The sequence below is a fragment of the Salvelinus fontinalis genome, unplaced genomic scaffold (genome assembly GCF_029448725.1).
Source record: "Salvelinus fontinalis isolate EN_2023a unplaced genomic scaffold, ASM2944872v1 scaffold_0168, whole genome shotgun sequence".
Classification (NCBI taxonomy): Eukaryota; Metazoa; Chordata; class Actinopteri; order Salmoniformes; family Salmonidae; genus Salvelinus; species Salvelinus fontinalis.
Window position 1 is genome coordinate 305,355 of NW_026600377.1, and position 20,388 is coordinate 325,742.

The window sequence follows — 20,388 nt, forward strand, 5'->3', positions numbered from 1 at the left end:
TGTTCCCAACTGGCCTACCTGGTTCAATAAAGGTGAGATAAAAAAAACACCCCTAGTAGCTACTAGTGTGTCTTGTTGTTGATGAAGTAGTAGGCGACTTTCTCCTCCATGTCTGGGGTCGTACGCCACCCTGTGGTCGATGGTGGAATCACATGTTACGGAGACCAGAAAACAAGCGTAATGAAACTATTCCTACAATGTCTGGAACGCTACAAAACACCAGAAATAGTTGGTGTCATTCGGTTGGCTGTGTGCGCACGAACGTGATTTCAGCATTTTGGTACGTCGTCTACTTGTGTGTAATCAGACGGACATTTAGACAAACAATGCAATGTATAGAATTTCTACCGTGTTGCATGATGGGAAAACAGTCGGACCGTGATATAATATAGTAAAACAAGGTGCATCGCTTTTCCACCGCTTTGTCCGCAACTGTATTCGTAAATGTCATTAAACCCTGGTCAATATGATGTGATATTATCAGTAGTAGAAGTGGTAACCGTGAGTCTAACACCTTTGTCCTGGAATGAGTGGCCCTCTACCAACGTGTACAACTCATACTTACCTGGCAAGGGAGACACCGTGATCAAGAAGGCGGTTCACCCAGGGCGAGGCTCAGCCATTGCACTCCGGCTGTGCTGACCCCTGCGAATTTCTCAAATGTGGAAATCTCGATTGCATAATTTATGGTAGTGGGGGACTGCGTTCGCGCTCTCCCCTGATCTTCATGTTAAAAATAATGTATGAGCACATTAAAGCTGTAATGTGCTGACATATTAACCATGAGTTCTAATGAGTTTCGTTATGAGGTTTATCAATATTTCCATTTTCTTACTTATCAGATGAATGGTTTTAGAATATAGGATCTATTTAAAAGCTAACTAAGGCCTCAGAGATACATTGTGTCTTCTGAAAACCGCAATGTGTGTGATCTGTTATTGTAGCACTGCTGATTATGCCTGTCATGACCTGATTATGTCAAGGAAAAGGTCGTCTGGATTGAGGTCTTTTATTTGCTAGATAATTAAGTCATTTATTGGACAGTTTGTCATTTAAAACCACAATTAACAGGCTGCATCACATCCGGCCGTGATTGGTAATCCCATAGGGCGGCGCACAATTGGCCCAGCGTAGTCCGGGGTAGGCCGTCATTGTAAATAAGAATTTGTTCTTAACTGATTTGCAATATTTATTGACAACAATAGATTACTGCTCATTGTAACATATTGATCAAAATTAGGAGGGAGGAAATTGATTGAATGACTTGGATAATCACATTAGCTTTGACAGACATTTCCCTGGTCAACCATTACCATGACAACATACATTTCCCTGGTCAACCATGACCATGCCGCAGACATTTCCCTGGTCAACCATTACTATGCCACAGACATTTCCCTGGTCAACCATTACCATTCCACAGACATTTCCCTGGTCAACCATTACCATGACAACATATATTTTCCCTGGTCAACCATTACCATGACAACAGACATTTCCCTGGTCAACCATTACCATGACAACAGACATTTCCCTGGTCAACCATTACCATACCACATACATTTCCCTGGTCAACCATTCCACAGACATTTCCCTGGTCCATTTATTTCCTGATGTAGTCAGTCAAAACAGAGATGTCAGTGGAGTGGGTCTTTCTAAAACCAGACTGTAGTTCTGATAACAGTATTCTTGTCAGTATATTCATCCATCTATTCATAAATGACTTTTTCCAGCACCTTAGACTGAACACTCAACATAGATACAGATCTGTTATGCTGCCCTTGTGGATAGGGGTCACTCTAACATTGGCCATATACCACAAACCCCAGAGGTGCATTATTGCTATTAGAAACTGGTTACCAACAAAATTAGAACAGTAAAAACATGTGTTTTTGTCAATCTGCATTCAGGGCTCAAACCACCCAGTTTATAATTCCTAATAGATCACCTGTCTGAAAAGTACGACAAACTATGAGTTGTAGTAGCCTATTCACTTGGCCCAGCGTTGTCCAGGTTTGGCCGGTGTAGGCTGTCATTGTAAATAAGAATTTGTTGCCTAGTTAAATAAATCGGACTTGCCTAGTTAAATAAAGGTTAAATAAAGATAATTAAATAAAAACTCAGCTATGGAGGCCAAAACAACCACTCAGTCAAGCTATTTGTGACTGTGATTTCAGTAGGTGCATGTCGTACGCATCAATACGTGTAACACTTACTGTTAAGAAAAACGTTTCTCCTACGTCCTATTACCGCAGATAGAACAATGTGTTCATTATTAACGTCTCTGTTACTGTAGCTACTAGAGGTGTGTGGAGTAGTCAGACAAAACGAGGATCGTAACTGATATGGGCAATTTTCTGGATACGATTATGATCCAAGTCTTTTTTGTAATAATCTGTGATCGGAATAAACTATTTTTTTTCGGGTGCCAGCAAGAATCTCTCAGTCATGTGCGTGATTTAAGTAAATCATCTGGCTAGTTTCCGTGTCTGTAAAGAGAAGGGCGGGCTGTAGGTTGATCCTGCTGCTCTGATTGGATAGAGTGAAGCTGTAGTTCTTCCTCCGCTGGCTTCATCATTTCATCCTCTCTCTTTTCCTGGCATGTTTCTGGTCTGATGATAGTGTTATCATTTAGATTTCTGCTGCCTGCTACTATGATAAATTACGAATACGAGTATGTCCATGTCAGCACACCCCTAGTAGCTACTAGTGTGTCTTGTTGTTGATGAAGTACTAGGCTACTGTTTCTCCTCCATGTCTGGGTTCGTCCGCCACCTTTTGGTCGATGGTGGAATCATATTTTACTGAGAGCAGAAAACAAGCGTGATGAAACTATTCCTACAATGTCTGGAACGCTACAAAACACCAGAAATAGTTGGTGTCATTCGGTTGGCTGTGTGCGCACGAACGTGATTTCAGCATTTTGGTACGTCGTCTACTTGTGTGTAATCAGACGGACATTTAGACAAACAATGCAATGTATAGAATTTCTACCGTGTTGCATGATGGGAAAACAGTCGGACCGTGATATAATATAGTAAAACAAGGTGCATCGCTTTTCCACCGCTTTGTCCGCAACTGTATTCGTAAATGTCATTAAACCCTGGTCAATATGATGTGATATTATCAGTAGTAGAAGTGGTAACCGTGAGTCTAACACCTTTGTCCTGGAATGAGTGGCCCTCTACCAACGTGTACAACTCATACTTACCTGGCAAGGGAGACACCGTGATCAAGAAGGCGGTTCACCCAGGGCGAGGCTCAGCCATTGCACTCCGGCTGTGCTGACCCCTGCGAATTTCTCAAATGTGGAAATCTCGATTGCATAATTTATGGTAGTGGGGGACTGCGTTCGCGCTCTCCCCTGATCTTCATGTTAAAAATAATGTATGAGCACATTAAAGCTGTAATGTGCTGACATATTAACCATGAGTTCTAATGAGTTTCGTTATGAGGTTTATCAATATTTCCATTTTCTTACTTATCAGATGAATGGTTTTAGAATATAGGATCTATTTAAAAGCTAACTAAGGCCTCAGAGATACATTGTGTCTTCTGAAAACCGCAATGTGTGTGATCTGTTATTGTAGCACTGCTGATTATGCCTGTCATGACCTGATTATGTCAAGGAAAAGGTCGTCTGGATTGAGGTCTTTTATTTGCTAGATAATTAAGTCATTTATTGGACAGTTTGTCATTTAAAACCACAATTAACAGGCTGCATCACATCCGGCCGTGATTGGTAATCCCATAGGGCGGCGCACAATTGGCCCAGCGTAGTCCGGGGTAGGCCGTCATTGTAAATAAGAATTTGTTCTTAACTGATTTGCAATATTTATTGACAACAATAGATTACTGCTCATTGTAACATATTGATCAAAATTAGGAGGGAGGAAATTGATTGAATGACTTGGATAATCACATTAGCTTTGACAGACATTTCCCTGGTCAACCATTACCATGACAACATACATTTCCCTGGTCAACCATGACCATGCCGCAGACATTTCCCTGGTCAACCATTACTATGCCACAGACATTTCCCTGGTCAACCATTACCATTCCACAGACATTTCCCTGGTCAACCATTACCATGACAACATATATTTTCCCTGGTCAACCATTACCATGACAACAGACATTTCCCTGGTCAACCATTACCATGACAACAGACATTTCCCTGGTCAACCATTACCATACCACATACATTTCCCTGGTCAACCATTCCACAGACATTTCCCTGGTCCATTTATTTCCTGATGTAGTCAGTCAAAACAGAGATGTCAGTGGAGTGGGTCTTTCTAAAACCAGACTGTAGTTCTGATAACAGTATTCTTGTCAGTATATTCATCCATCTATTCATAAATGACTTTTTCCAGCACCTTAGACTGAACACTCAACATAGATACAGATCTGTTATGCTGCCCTTGTGGATAGGGGTCACTCTAACATTGGCCATATACCACAAACCCCAGAGGTGCATTATTGCTATTAGAAACTGGTTACCAACAAAATTAGAACAGTAAAAACATGTGTTTTTGTCAATCTGCATTCAGGGCTCAAACCACCCAGTTTATAATTCCTAATAGATCACCTGTCTGAAAAGTACGACAAACTATGAGTTGTAGTAGCCTATTCACTTGGCCCAGCGTTGTCCAGGTTTGGCCGGTGTAGGCTGTCATTGTAAATAAGAATTTGTTGCCTAGTTAAATAAATCGGACTTGCCTAGTTAAATAAAGGTTAAATAAAGATAATTAAATAAAAACTCAGCTATGGAGGCCAAAACAACCACTCAGTCAAGCTATTTGTGACTGTGATTTCAGTAGGTGCATGTCGTACGCATCAATACGTGTAACACTTACTGTTAAGAAAAACGTTTCTCCTACGTCCTATTACCGCAGATAGAACAATGTGTTCATTATTAACGTCTCTGTTACTGTAGCTACTAGAGGTGTGTGGAGTAGTCAGACAAAACGAGGATCGTAACTGATATGGGCAATTTTCTGGATACGATTATGATCCAAGTCTTTTTTGTAATAATCTGTGATCGGAATAAACTATTTTTTTTCAGGTGCCAGCAAGAATCTCTCAGTCATGTGCGTGATTTAAGTAAATCATCTGGCTAGTTTCCGTGTCTGTAAAGAGAAGGGCGGGCTGTAGGTTGATCCTGCTGCTCTGATTGGATAGAGTGAAGCTGTAGTTCTTCCTCCGCTGGCTTCATCATTTCATCCTCTCTCTTTTCCTGGCATGTTTCTGGTCTGATGATAGTGTTATCATTTAGATTTCTGCTGCCTGCTACTATGATAAATTACGAATACGAGTATGTCCATGTCAGCACACCCCTAGTAGCTACTAGTGTGTCTTGTTGTTGATGAAGTACTAGGCTACTGTTTCTCCTCCATGTCTGGGTTCGTCCGCCACCTTTTGGTCGATGGTGGAATCATATTTTACTGAGAGCAGAAAACAAGCGTGATGAAACTATTCCTACAATGTCTGGAACGCTACAAAACACCAGAAATAGTTGGTGTCATTCGGTTGGCTGTGTGCGCACGAACGTGATTTCAGCATTTTGGTACGTCGTCTACTTGTGTGTAATCAGACGGACATTTAGACAAACAATGCAATGTATAGAATTTCTACCGTGTTGCATGATGGGAAAACAGTCGGACCGTGATATAATATAGTAAAACAAGGTGCATCGCTTTTCCACCGCTTTGTCCGCAACTGTATTCGTAAATGTCATTAAACCCTGGTCAATATGATGTGATATTATCAGTAGTAGAAGTGGTAACCGTGAGTCTAACACCTTTGTCCTGGAATGAGTGGCCCTCTACCAACGTGTACAACTCATACTTACCTGGCAAGGGAGACACCGTGATCAAGAAGGCGGTTCACCCAGGGCGAGGCTCAGCCATTGCACTCCGGCTGTGCTGACCCCTGCGAATTTCTCAAATGTGGAAATCTCGATTGCATAATTTATGGTAGTGGGGGACTGCGTTCGCGCTCTCCCCTGATCTTCATGTTAAAAATAATGTATGAGCACATTAAAGCTGTAATGTGCTGACATATTAACCATGAGTTCTAATGAGTTTCGTTATGAGGTTTATCAATATTTCCATTTTCTTACTTATCAGATGAATGGTTTTAGAATATAGGATCTATTTAAAAGCTAACTAAGGCCTCAGAGATACATTGTGTCTTCTGAAAACCGCAATGTGTGTGATCTGTTATTGTAGCACTGCTGATTATGCCTGTCATGACCTGATTATGTCAAGGAAAAGGTCGTCTGGATTGAGGTCTTTTATTTGCTAGATAATTAAGTCATTTATTGGACAGTTTGTCATTTAAAACCACAATTAACAGGCTGCATCACATCCGGCCGTGATTGGTAATCCCATAGGGCGGCGCACAATTGGCCCAGCGTAGTCCGGGGTAGGCCGTCATTGTAAATAAGAATTTGTTCTTAACTGATTTGCAATATTTATTGACAACAATAGATTACTGCTCATTGTAACATATTGATCAAAATTAGGAGGGAGGAAATTGATTGAATGACTTGGATAATCACATTAGCTTTGACAGACATTTCCCTGGTCAACCATTACCATGACAACATACATTTCCCTGGTCAACCATGACCATGCCGCAGACATTTCCCTGGTCAACCATTACTATGCCACAGACATTTCCCTGGTCAACCATTACCATTCCACAGACATTTCCCTGGTCAACCATTACCATGACAACATATATTTTCCCTGGTCAACCATTACCATGACAACAGACATTTCCCTGGTCAACCATTACCATGACAACAGACATTTCCCTGGTCAACCATTACCATACCACATACATTTCCCTGGTCAACCATTCCACAGACATTTCCCTGGTCCATTTATTTCCTGATGTAGTCAGTCAAAACAGAGATGTCAGTGGAGTGGGTCTTTCTAAAACCAGACTGTAGTTCTGATAACAGTATTCTTGTCAGTATATTCATCCATCTATTCATAAATGACTTTTTCCAGCACCTTAGACTGAACACTCAACATAGATACAGATCTGTTATGCTGCCCTTGTGGATAGGGGTCACTCTAACATTGGCCATATACCACAAACCCCAGAGGTGCATTATTGCTATTAGAAACTGGTTACCAACAAAATTAGAACAGTAAAAACATGTGTTTTTGTCAATCTGCATTCAGGGCTCAAACCACCCAGTTTATAATTCCTAATAGATCACCTGTCTGAAAAGTACGACAAACTATGAGTTGTAGTAGCCTATTCACTTGGCCCAGCGTTGTCCAGGTTTGGCCGGTGTAGGCTGTCATTGTAAATAAGAATTTGTTGCCTAGTTAAATAAATCGGACTTGCCTAGTTAAATAAAGGTTAAATAAAGATAATTAAATAAAAACTCAGCTATGGAGGCCAAAACAACCACTCAGTCAAGCTATTTGTGACTGTGATTTCAGTAGGTGCATGTCGTACGCATCAATACGTGTAACACTTACTGTTAAGAAAAACGTTTCTCCTACGTCCTATTACCGCAGATAGAACAATGTGTTCATTATTAACGTCTCTGTTACTGTAGCTACTAGAGGTGTGTGGAGTAGTCAGACAAAACGAGGATCGTAACTGATATGGGCAATTTTCTGGATACGATTATGATCCAAGTCTTTTTTGTAATAATCTGTGATCGGAATAAACTATTTTTTTTCGGGTGCCAGCAAGAATCTCTCAGTCATGTGCGTGATTTAAGTAAATCATCTGGCTAGTTTCCGTGTCTGTAAAGAGAAGGGCGGGCTGTAGGTTGATCCTGCTGCTCTGATTGGATAGAGTGAAGCTGTAGTTCTTCCTCCGCTGGCTTCATCATTTCATCCTCTCTCTTTTCCTGGCATGTTTCTGGTCTGATGATAGTGTTATCATTTAGATTTCTGCTGCCTGCTACTATGATAAATTACGAATACGAGTATGTCCATGTCAGCACACCCCTAGTAGCTACTAGTGTGTCTTGTTGTTGATGAAGTACTAGGCTACTGTTTCTCCTCCATGTCTGGGTTCGTCCGCCACCTTTTGGTCGATGGTGGAATCATATTTTACTGAGAGCAGAAAACAAGCGTGATGAAACTATTCCTACAATGTCTGGAACGCTACAAAACACCAGAAATAGTTGGTGTCATTCGGTTGGCTGTGTGCGCACGAACGTGATTTCAGCATTTTGGTACGTCGTCTACTTGTGTGTAATCAGACGGACATTTAGACAAACAATGCAATGTATAGAATTTCTACCGTGTTGCATGATGGGAAAACAGTCGGACCGTGATATAATATAGTAAAACAAGGTGCATCGCTTTTCCACCGCTTTGTCCGCAACTGTATTCGTAAATGTCATTAAACCCTGGTCAATATGATGTGATATTATCAGTAGTAGAAGTGGTAACCGTGAGTCTAACACCTTTGTCCTGGAATGAGTGGCCCTCTACCAACGTGTACAACTCATACTTACCTGGCAAGGGAGACACCGTGATCAAGAAGGCGGTTCACCCAGGGCGAGGCTCAGCCATTGCACTCCGGCTGTGCTGACCCCTGCGAATTTCTCAAATGTGGAAATCTCGATTGCATAATTTATGGTAGTGGGGGACTGCGTTCGCGCTCTCCCCTGATCTTCATGTTAAAAATAATGTATGAGCACATTAAAGCTGTAATGTGCTGACATATTAACCATGAGTTCTAATGAGTTTCGTTATGAGGTTTATCAATATTTCCATTTTCTTACTTATCAGATGAATGGTTTTAGAATATAGGATCTATTTAAAAGCTAACTAAGGCCTCAGAGATACATTGTGTCTTCTGAAAACCGCAATGTGTGTGATCTGTTATTGTAGCACTGCTGATTATGCCTGTCATGACCTGATTATGTCAAGGAAAAGGTCGTCTGGATTGAGGTCTTTTATTTGCTAGATAATTAAGTCATTTATTGGACAGTTTGTCATTTAAAACCACAATTAACAGGCTGCATCACATCCGGCCGTGATTGGTAATCCCATAGGGCGGCGCACAATTGGCCCAGCGTAGTCCGGGGTAGGCCGTCATTGTAAATAAGAATTTGTTCTTAACTGATTTGCAATATTTATTGACAACAATAGATTACTGCTCATTGTAACATATTGATCAAAATTAGGAGGGAGGAAATTGATTGAATGACTTGGATAATCACATTAGCTTTGACAGACATTTCCCTGGTCAACCATTACCATGACAACATACATTTCCCTGGTCAACCATGACCATGCCGCAGACATTTCCCTGGTCAACCATTACTATGCCACAGACATTTCCCTGGTCAACCATTACCATGCCACAGACATTTCCCTGGTCAACCATTACCATGACAACATATATTTTCCCTGGTCAACCATTACCATGACAACAGACATTTCCCTGGTCAACCATTACCATGACAACAGACATTTCCCTGGTCAACCATTACCATACCACATACATTTCCCTGGTCAACCATTCCACAGACATTTCCCTGGTCCATTTATTTCCTGATGTAGTCAGTCAAAACAGAGATGTCAGTGGAGTGGGTCTTTCTAAAACCAGACTGTAGTTCTGATAACAGTATTCTTGTCAGTATATTCATCCATCTATTCATAAATGACTTTTTCCAGCACCTTAGACTGAACACTCAACATAGATACAGATCTGTTATGCTGCCCTTGTGGATAGGGGTCACTCTAACATTGGCCATATACCACAAACCCCAGAGGTGCATTATTGCTATTAGAAACTGGTTACCAACAAAATTAGAACAGTAAAAACATGTGTTTTTGTCAATCTGCATTCAGGGCTCAAACCACCCAGTTTATAATTCCTAATAGATCACCTGTCTGAAAAGTACGACAAACTATGAGTTGTAGTAGCCTATTCACTTGGCCCAGCGTTGTCCAGGTTTGGCCGGTGTAGGCTGTCATTGTAAATAAGAATTTGTTGCCTAGTTAAATAAATCGGACTTGCCTAGTTAAATAAAGGTTAAATAAAGATAATTAAATAAAAACTCAGCTATGGAGGCCAAAACAACCACTCAGTCAAGCTATTTGTGACTGTGATTTCAGTAGGTGCATGTCGTACGCATCAATACGTGTAACACTTACTGTTAAGAAAAACGTTTCTCCTACGTCCTATTACCGCAGATAGAACAATGTGTTCATTATTAACGTCTCTGTTACTGTAGCTACTAGAGGTGTGTGGAGTAGTCAGACAAAACGAGGATCGTAACTGATATGGGCAATTTTCTGGATACGATTATGATCCAAGTCTTTTTTGTAATAATCTGTGATCGGAATAAACTATTTTTTTTCGGGTGCCAGCAAGAATCTCTCAGTCATGTGCGTGATTTAAGTAAATCATCTGGCTAGTTTCCGTGTCTGTAAAGAGAAGGGCGGGCTGTAGGTTGATCCTGCTGCTCTGATTGGATAGAGTGAAGCTGTAGTTCTTCCTCCGCTGGCTTCATCATTTCATCCTCTCTCTTTTCCTGGCATGTTTCTGGTCTGATGATAGTGTTATCATTTAGATTTCTGCTGCCTGCTACTATGATAAATTACGAATACGAGTATGTCCATGTCAGCACACCCCTAGTAGCTACTAGTGTGTCTTGTTGTTGATGAAGTACTAGGCTACTGTTTCTCCTCCATGTCTGGGTTCGTCCGCCACCTTTTGGTCGATGGTGGAATCATATTTTACTGAGAGCAGAAAACAAGCGTGATGAAACTATTCCTACAATGTCTGGAACGCTACAAAACACCAGAAATAGTTGGTGTCATTCGGTTGGCTGTGTGCGCACGAACGTGATTTCAGCATTTTGGTACGTCGTCTACTTGTGTGTAATCAGACGGACATTTAGACAAACAATGCAATGTATAGAATTTCTACCGTGTTGCATGATGGGAAAACAGTCGGACCGTGATATAATATAGTAAAACAAGGTGCATCGCTTTTCCACCGCTTTGTCCGCAACTGTATTCGTAAATGTCATTAAACCCTGGTCAATATGATGTGATATTATCAGTAGTAGAAGTGGTAACCGTGAGTCTAACACCTTTGTCCTGGAATGAGTGGCCCTCTACCAACGTGTACAACTCATACTTACCTGGCAAGGGAGACACCGTGATCAAGAAGGCGGTTCACCCAGGGCGAGGCTCAGCCATTGCACTCCGGCTGTGCTGACCCCTGCGAATTTCTCAAATGTGGAAATCTCGATTGCATAATTTATGGTAGTGGGGGACTGCGTTCGCGCTCTCCCCTGATCTTCATGTTAAAAATAATGTATGAGCACATTAAAGCTGTAATGTGCTGACATATTAACCATGAGTTCTAATGAGTTTCGTTATGAGGTTTATCAATATTTCCATTTTCTTACTTATCAGATGAATGGTTTTAGAATATAGGATCTATTTAAAAGCTAACTAAGGCCTCAGAGATACATTGTGTCTTCTGAAAACCGCAATGTGTGTGATCTGTTATTGTAGCACTGCTGATTATGCCTGTCATGACCTGATTATGTCAAGGAAAAGGTCGTCTGGATTGAGGTCTTTTATTTGCTAGATAATTAAGTCATTTATTGGACAGTTTGTCATTTAAAACCACAATTAACAGGCTGCATCACATCCGGCCGTGATTGGTAATCCCATAGGGCGGCGCACAATTGGCCCAGCGTAGTCCGGGGTAGGCCGTCATTGTAAATAAGAATTTGTTCTTAACTGATTTGCAATATTTATTGACAACAATAGATTACTGCTCATTGTAACATATTGATCAAAATTAGGAGGGAGGAAATTGATTGAATGACTTGGATAATCACATTAGCTTTGACAGACATTTCCCTGGTCAACCATTACCATGACAACATACATTTCCCTGGTCAACCATGACCATGCCGCAGACATTTCCCTGGTCAACCATTACTATGCCACAGACATTTCCCTGGTCAACCATTACCATTCCACAGACATTTCCCTGGTCAACCATTACCATGACAACATATATTTTCCCTGGTCAACCATTACCATGACAACAGACATTTCCCTGGTCAACCATTACCATGACAACAGACATTTCCCTGGTCAACCATTACCATACCACATACATTTCCCTGGTCAACCATTCCACAGACATTTCCCTGGTCCATTTATTTCCTGATGTAGTCAGTCAAAACAGAGATGTCAGTGGAGTGGGTCTTTCTAAAACCAGACTGTAGTTCTGATAACAGTATTCTTGTCAGTATATTCATCCATCTATTCATAAATGACTTTTTCCAGCACCTTAGACTGAACACTCAACATAGATACAGATCTGTTATGCTGCCCTTGTGGATAGGGGTCACTCTAACATTGGCCATATACCACAAACCCCAGAGGTGCATTATTGCTATTAGAAACTGGTTACCAACAAAATTAGAACAGTAAAAACATGTGTTTTTGTCAATCTGCATTCAGGGCTCAAACCACCCAGTTTATAATTCCTAATAGATCACCTGTCTGAAAAGTACGACAAACTATGAGTTGTAGTAGCCTATTCACTTGGCCCAGCGTTGTCCAGGTTTGGCCGGTGTAGGCTGTCATTGTAAATAAGAATTTGTTGCCTAGTTAAATAAATCGGACTTGCCTAGTTAAATAAAGGTTAAATAAAGATAATTAAATAAAAACTCAGCTATGGAGGCCAAAACAACCACTCAGTCAAGCTATTTGTGACTGTGATTTCAGTAGGTGCATGTCGTACGCATCAATACGTGTAACACTTACTGTTAAGAAAAACGTTTCTCCTACGTCCTATTACCGCAGATAGAACAATGTGTTCATTATTAACGTCTCTGTTACTGTAGCTACTAGAGGTGTGTGGAGTAGTCAGACAAAACGAGGATCGTAACTGATATGGGCAATTTTCTGGATACGATTATGATCCAAGTCTTTTTTGTAATAATCTGTGATCGGAATAAACTATTTTTTTTCGGGTGCCAGCAAGAATCTCTCAGTCATGTGCGTGATTTAAGTAAATCATCTGGCTAGTTTCCGTGTCTGTAAAGAGAAGGGCGGGCTGTAGGTTGATCCTGCTGCTCTGATTGGATAGAGTGAAGCTGTAGTTCTTCCTCCGCTGGCTTCATCATTTCATCCTCTCTCTTTTCCTGGCATGTTTCTGGTCTGATGATAGTGTTATCATTTAGATTTCTGCTGCCTGCTACTATGATAAATTACGAATACGAGTATGTCCATGTCAGCACACCCCTAGTAGCTACTAGTGTGTCTTGTTGTTGATGAAGTACTAGGCTACTGTTTCTCCTCCATGTCTGGGTTCGTCCGCCACCTTTTGGTCGATGGTGGAATCATATTTTACTGAGAGCAGAAAACAAGCGTGATGAAACTATTCCTACAATGTCTGGAACGCTACAAAACACCAGAAATAGTTGGTGTCATTCGGTTGGCTGTGTGCGCACGAACGTGATTTCAGCATTTTGGTACGTCGTCTACTTGTGTGTAATCAGACGGACATTTAGACAAACAATGCAATGTATAGAATTTCTACCGTGTTGCATGATGGGAAAACAGTCGGACCGTGATATAATATAGTAAAACAAGGTGCATCGCTTTTCCACCGCTTTGTCCGCAACTGTATTCGTAAATGTCATTAAACCCTGGTCAATATGATGTGATATTATCAGTAGTAGAAGTGGTAACCGTGAGTCTAACACCTTTGTCCTGGAATGAGTGGCCCTCTACCAACGTGTACAACTCATACTTACCTGGCAAGGGAGACACCGTGATCAAGAAGGCGGTTCACCCAGGGCGAGGCTCAGCCATTGCACTCCGGCTGTGCTGACCCCTGCGAATTTCTCAAATGTGGAAATCTCGATTGCATAATTTATGGTAGTGGGGGACTGCGTTCGCGCTCTCCCCTGATCTTCATGTTAAAAATAATGTATGAGCACATTAAAGCTGTAATGTGCTGACATATTAACCATGAGTTCTAATGAGTTTCGTTATGAGGTTTATCAATATTTCCATTTTCTTACTTATCAGATGAATGGTTTTAGAATATAGGATCTATTTAAAAGCTAACTAAGGCCTCAGAGATACATTGTGTCTTCTGAAAACCGCAATGTGTGTGATCTGTTATTGTAGCACTGCTGATTATGCCTGTCATGACCTGATTATGTCAAGGAAAAGGTCGTCTGGATTGAGGTCTTTTATTTGCTAGATAATTAAGTCATTTATTGGACAGTTTGTCATTTAAAACCACAATTAACAGGCTGCATCACATCCGGCCGTGATTGGTAATCCCATAGGGCGGCGCACAATTGGCCCAGCGTAGTCCGGGGTAGGCCGTCATTGTAAATAAGAATTTGTTCTTAACTGATTTGCAATATTTATTGACAACAATAGATTACTGCTCATTGTAACATATTGATCAAAATTAGGAGGGAGGAAATTGATTGAATGACTTGGATAATCACATTAGCTTTGACAGACATTTCCCTGGTCAACCATTACCATGACAACATACATTTCCCTGGTCAACCATGACCATGCCGCAGACATTTCCCTGGTCAACCATTACTATGCCACAGACATTTCCCTGGTCAACCATTACCATTCCACAGACATTTCCCTGGTCAACCATTACCATGACAACATATATTTTCCCTGGTCAACCATTACCATGACAACAGACATTTCCCTGGTCAACCATTACCATGACAACAGACATTTCCCTGGTCAACCATTACCATACCACATACATTTCCCTGGTCAACCATTCCACAGACATTTCCCTGGTCCATTTATTTCCTGATGTAGTCAGTCAAAACAGAGATGTCAGTGGAGTGGGTCTTTCTAAAACCAGACTGTAGTTCTGATAACAGTATTCTTGTCAGTATATTCATCCATCTATTCATAAATGACTTTTTCCAGCACCTTAGACTGAACACTCAACATAGATACAGATCTGTTATGCTGCCCTTGTGGATAGGGGTCACTCTAACATTGGCCATATACCACAAACCCCAGAGGTGCATTATTGCTATTAGAAACTGGTTACCAACAAAATTAGAACAGTAAAAACATGTGTTTTTGTCAATCTGCATTCAGGGCTCAAACCACCCAGTTTATAATTCCTAATAGATCACCTGTCTGAAAAGTACGACAAACTATGAGTTGTAGTAGCCTATTCACTTGGCCCAGCGTTGTCCAGGTTTGGCCGGTGTAGGCTGTCATTGTAAATAAGAATTTGTTGCCTAGTTAAATAAATCGGACTTGCCTAGTTAAATAAAGGTTAAATAAAGATAATTAAATAAAAACTCAGCTATGGAGGCCAAAACAACCACTCAGTCAAGCTATTTGTGACTGTGATTTCAGTAGGTGCATGTCGTACGCATCAATACGTGTAACACTTACTGTTAAGAAAAACGTTTCTCCTACGTCCTATTACCGCAGATAGAACAATGTGTTCATTATTAACGTCTCTGTTACTGTAGCTACTAGAGGTGTGTGGAGTAGTCAGACAAAACGAGGATCGTAACTGATATGGGCAATTTTCTGGATACGATTATGATCCAAGTCTTTTTTGTAATAATCTGTGATCGGAATAAACTATTTTTTTTCGGGTGCCAGCAAGAATCTCTCAGTCATGTGCGTGATTTAAGTAAATCATCTGGCTAGTTTCCGTGTCTGTAAAGAGAAGGGCGGGCTGTAGGTTGATCCTGCTGCTCTGATTGGATAGAGTGAAGCTGTAGTTCTTCCTCCGCTGGCTTCATCATTTCATCCTCTCTCTTTTCCTGGCATGTTTCTGGTCTGATGATAGTGTTATCATTTAGATTTCTGCTGCCTGCTACTATGATAAATTACGAATACGAGTATGTCCATGTCAGCACACCCCTAGTAGCTACTAGTGTGTCTTGTTGTTGATGAAGTACTAGGCTACTGTTTCTCCTCCATGTCTGGGTTCGTCCGCCACCTTTTGGTCGATGGTGGAATCATATTTTACTGAGAGCAGAAAACAAGCGTGATGAAACTATTCCTACAATGTCTGGAACGCTACAAAACACCAGAAATAGTTGGTGTCATTCGGTTGGCTGTGTGCGCACGAACGTGATTTCAGCATTTTGGTACGTCGTCTACTTGTGTGTAATCAGACGGACATTTAGACAAACAATGCAATGTATAGAATTTCTACCGTGTTGCATGATGGGAAAACAGTCGGACCGTGATATAATATAGTAAAACAAGGTGCATCGCTTTTCCACCGCTTTGTCCGCAACTGTATTCGTAAATGTCATTAAACCCTGGTCAATATGATGTGATATTATCAGTAGTAGAAGTGGTAACCGTGAGTCTAACACCTTTGTCCTGGAATGAGTGGCCCTCTACCAACGTGTACAACTCATACTTACCTGGCAAGGGAGACACCGTGATCAAGAAGGCGGTTCACCCAGGGCGAGGCTCAGCCATTGCACTCCGGCTGTGCTGACCCCTGCGAATTTCTCAAATGTGGAAATCTCGATTGCATAATTTATGGTAGTGGGGGACTGCGTTCGCGCTCTCCCCTGATCTTCATGTTAAAAATAATGTATGAGCACATTAAAGCTGTAATGTGCTGACATATTAACCATGAGTTCTAATGAGTTTCGTTATGAGGTTTATCAATATTTCCATTTTCTTACTTATCAGATGAATGGTTTTAGAATATAGGATCTATTTAAAAGCTAACTAAGGCCTCAGAGATACATTGTGTCTTCTGAAAACCGCAATGTGTGTGATCTGTTATTGTAGCACTGCTGATTATGCCTGTCATGACCTGATTATGTCAAGGAAAAGGTCGTCTGGATTGAGGTCTTTTATTTGCTAGATAATTAAGTCATTTATTGGACAGTTTGTCATTTAAAACCACAATTAACAGGCTGCATCACATCCGGCCGTGATTGGTAATCCCATAGGGCGGCGCACAATTGGCCCAGCGTAGTCCGGGGTAGGCCGTCATTGTAAATAAGAATTTGTTCTTAACTGATTTGCAATATTTATTGACAACAATAGATTACTGCTCATTGTAACATATTGATCAAAATTAGGAGGGAGGAAATTGATTGAATGACTTGGATAATCACATTAGCTTTGACAGACATTTCCCTGGTCAACCATTACCATGACAACATACATTTCCCTGGTCAACCATGACCATGCCGCAGACATTTCCCTGGTCAACCATTACTATGCCACAGACATTTCCCTGGTCAACCATTACCATTCCACAGACATTTCCCTGGTCAACCATTACCATGACAACATATATTTTCCCTGGTCAACCATTACCATGACAACAGACATTTCCCTGGTCAACCATTACCATGACAACAGACATTTCCCTGGTCAACCATTACCATACCACATACATTTCCCTGGTCAACCATTCCACAGACATTTCCCTGGTCCATTTATTTCCTGATGTAGTCAGTCAAAACAGAGATGTCAGTGGAGTGGGTCTTTCTAAAACCAGACTGTAGTTCTGATAACAGTATTCTTGTCAGTATATTCATCCATCTATTCATAAATGACTTTTTCCAGCACCTTAGACTGAACACTCAACATAGATACAGATCTGTTATGCTGCCCTTGTGGATAGGGGTCACTCTAACATTGGCCATATACCACAAACCCCAGAGGTGCATTATTGCTATTAGAAACTGGTTACCAACAAAATTAGAACAGTAAAAACATGTGTTTTTGTCAATCTGCATTCAGGGCTCAAACCACCCAGTTTATAATTCCTAATAGATCACCTGTCTGAAAAGTACGACAAACTATGAGTTGTAGTAGCCTATTCACTTGGCCCAGCGTTGTCCAGGTTTGGCCGGTGTAGGCTGTCATTGTAAATAAGAATTTGTTGCCTAGTTAAATAAATCGGACTTGCCTAGTTAAATAAAGGTTAAATAAAGATAATTAAATAAAAACTCAGCTATGGAGGCCAAAACAACCACTCAGTCAAGCTATTTGTGACTGTGATTTCAGTAGGTGCATGTCGTACGCATCAATACGTGTAACACTTACTGTTAAGAAAAACGTTTCTCCTACGTCCTATTACCGCAGATAGAACAATGTGTTCATTATTAACGTCTCTGTTACTGTAGCTACTAGAGGTGTGTGGAGTAGTCAGACAAAACGAGGATCGTAACTGATATGGGCAATTTTCTGGATACGATTATGATCCAAGTCTTTTTTGTAATAATCTGTGATCGGAATAAACTATTTTTTTTCGGGTGCCAGCAAGAATCTCTCAGTCATGTGCGTGATTTAAGTAAATCATCTGGCTAGTTTCCGTGTCTGTAAAGAGAAGGGCGGGCTGTAGGTTGATCCTGCTGCTCTGATTGGATAGAGTGAAGCTGTAGTTCTTCCTCCGCTGGCTTCATCATTTCATCCTCTCTCTTTTCCTGGCATGTTTCTGGTCTGATGATAGTGTTATCATTTAGATTTCTGCTGCCTGCTACTATGATAAATTACGAATACGAGTATGTCCATGTCAGCACACCCCTAGTAGCTACTAGTGTGTCTTGTTGTTGATGAAGTACTAGGCTACTGTTTCTCCTCCATGTCTGGGTTCGTCCGCCACCTTTTGGTCGATGGTGGAATCATATTTTACTGAGAGCAGAAAACAAGCGTGATGAAACTATTCCTACAATGTCTGGAACGCTACAAAACACCAGAAATAGTTGGTGTCATTCGGTTGGCTGTGTGCGCACGAACGTGATTTCAGCATTTTGGTACGTCGTCTACTTGTGTGTAATCAGACGGACATTTAGACAAACAATGCAATGTATAGAATTTCTACCGTGTTGCATGATGGGAAAACAGTCGGACCGTGATATAATATAGTAAAACAAGGTGCATCGCTTTTCCACCGCTTTGTCCGCAACTGTATTCGTAAATGTCATTAAACCCTGGTCAATATGATGTGATATTATCAGTAGTAGAAGTGGTAACCGTGAGTCTAACACCTTTGTCCTGGAATGAGTGGCCCTCTACCAACGTGTACAACTCATACTTACCTGGCAAGGGAGACACCGTGATCAAGAAGGCGGTTCACCCAGGGCGAGGCTCAGCCATTGCACTCCGGCTGTGCTGACCCCTGCGAATTTCTCAAATGTGGAAATCTCGATTGCATAATTTATGGTAGTGGGGGACTGCGTTCGCGCTCTCCCCTGATCTTCATGTTAAAAATAATGTATGAGCACATTAAAGCTGTAATGTGCTGACATATTAACCATGAGTTCTAATGAGTTTCGTTATGAGGTTTATCAATATTTCCATTTTCTTACTTATCAGATGAATGGTTTTAGAATATAGGATCTATTTAAAAGCTAACTAAGGCCTCAGAGATACATTGTGTCTTCTGAAAACCGCAATGTGTGTGATCTGTTATTGTAGCACTGCTGATTATGCCTGTCATGACCTGATTATGTCAAGGAAAAGGTCGTCTGGATTGAGGTCTTTTATTTGCTAGATAATTAAGTCATTTATTGGACAGTTTGTCATTTAAAACCACAATTAACAGGCTGCATCACATCCGGCCGTGATTGGTAATCCCATAGGGCGGCGCACAATTGGCCCAGCGTAGTCCGGGGTAGGCCGTCATTGTAAATAAGAATTTGTTCTTAACTGATTTGCAATATTTATTGACAACAATAGATTACTGCTCATTGTAACATATTGATCAAAATTAGGAGGGAGGAAATTGATTGAATGACTTGGATAATCACATTAGCTTTGACAGACATTTCCCTGGTCAACCATTACCATGACAACATACATTTCCCTGGTCAACCATGACCATGCCGCAGACATTTCCCTGGTCAACCATTACTATGCCACAGACATTTCCCTGGTCAACCATTACCATGCCACAGACATTTCCCTGGTCAACCATTACCATGACAACATATATTTTCCCTGGTCAACCATTACCATGACAACAGACATTTCCCTGGTCAACCATTACCATGACAACAGACATTTCCCTGGTCAACCATTACCATACCACATACATTTCCCTGGTCAACCATTCCACAGACATTTCCCTGGTCCATTTATTTCCTGATGTAGTCAGTCAAAACAGAGATGTCAGTGGAGTGGGTCTTTCTAAAACCAGACTGTAGTTCTGATAACAGTATTCTTGTCAGTATATTCATCCATCTATTCATAAATGACTTTTTCCAGCACCTTAGACTGAACACTCAACATAGATACAGATCTGTTATGCTGCCCTTGTGGATAGGGGTCACTCTAACATTGGCCATATACCACAAACCCCAGAGGTGCATTATTGCTATTAGAAACTGGTTACCAACAA

At 41.1% G+C, this 20,388-nt stretch overlaps 8 non-coding genes across 8 annotated transcripts; all 8 read left to right on the top strand.

The window, feature by feature from the left end:
• Window positions 1-557: 557 nt before the first annotated feature.
• On the top strand, window positions 558-721 carry LOC129844066 (U1 spliceosomal RNA). Its single transcript, XR_008757911.1, has one exon. It is a non-coding gene; the product is annotated as a U1 spliceosomal RNA (small nuclear RNA).
• A 2,482-nt stretch (window positions 722-3,203) lies between these two features.
• On the top strand, window positions 3,204-3,367 carry LOC129844067 (U1 spliceosomal RNA). The gene has a single exon (XR_008757912.1). It is a non-coding gene; the product is annotated as a U1 spliceosomal RNA (small nuclear RNA).
• Window positions 3,368-5,849: 2,482 nt separating this feature from the next.
• On the top strand, window positions 5,850-6,013 carry LOC129844050 (U1 spliceosomal RNA). Its single transcript, XR_008757896.1, has one exon. It is a non-coding gene; the product is annotated as a U1 spliceosomal RNA (small nuclear RNA).
• A 2,482-nt stretch (window positions 6,014-8,495) lies between these two features.
• Window positions 8,496-8,659, top strand: LOC129844051 (U1 spliceosomal RNA). Its single transcript, XR_008757897.1, has one exon. It is a non-coding gene; the product is annotated as a U1 spliceosomal RNA (small nuclear RNA).
• A 2,482-nt stretch (window positions 8,660-11,141) lies between these two features.
• Window positions 11,142-11,305, top strand: LOC129844052 (U1 spliceosomal RNA). Its single transcript, XR_008757898.1, has one exon. It is a non-coding gene; the product is annotated as a U1 spliceosomal RNA (small nuclear RNA).
• Window positions 11,306-13,787: 2,482 nt separating this feature from the next.
• LOC129844053 (U1 spliceosomal RNA) lies at window positions 13,788-13,951 on the top strand. Its single transcript, XR_008757899.1, has one exon. It is a non-coding gene; the product is annotated as a U1 spliceosomal RNA (small nuclear RNA).
• A 2,482-nt stretch (window positions 13,952-16,433) lies between these two features.
• On the top strand, window positions 16,434-16,597 carry LOC129844054 (U1 spliceosomal RNA). The gene has a single exon (XR_008757900.1). It is a non-coding gene; the product is annotated as a U1 spliceosomal RNA (small nuclear RNA).
• A 2,482-nt stretch (window positions 16,598-19,079) lies between these two features.
• Window positions 19,080-19,243, top strand: LOC129844055 (U1 spliceosomal RNA). Its single transcript, XR_008757901.1, has one exon. It is a non-coding gene; the product is annotated as a U1 spliceosomal RNA (small nuclear RNA).
• The last annotated feature ends 1,145 nt before the right edge of the window (window positions 19,244-20,388 follow it).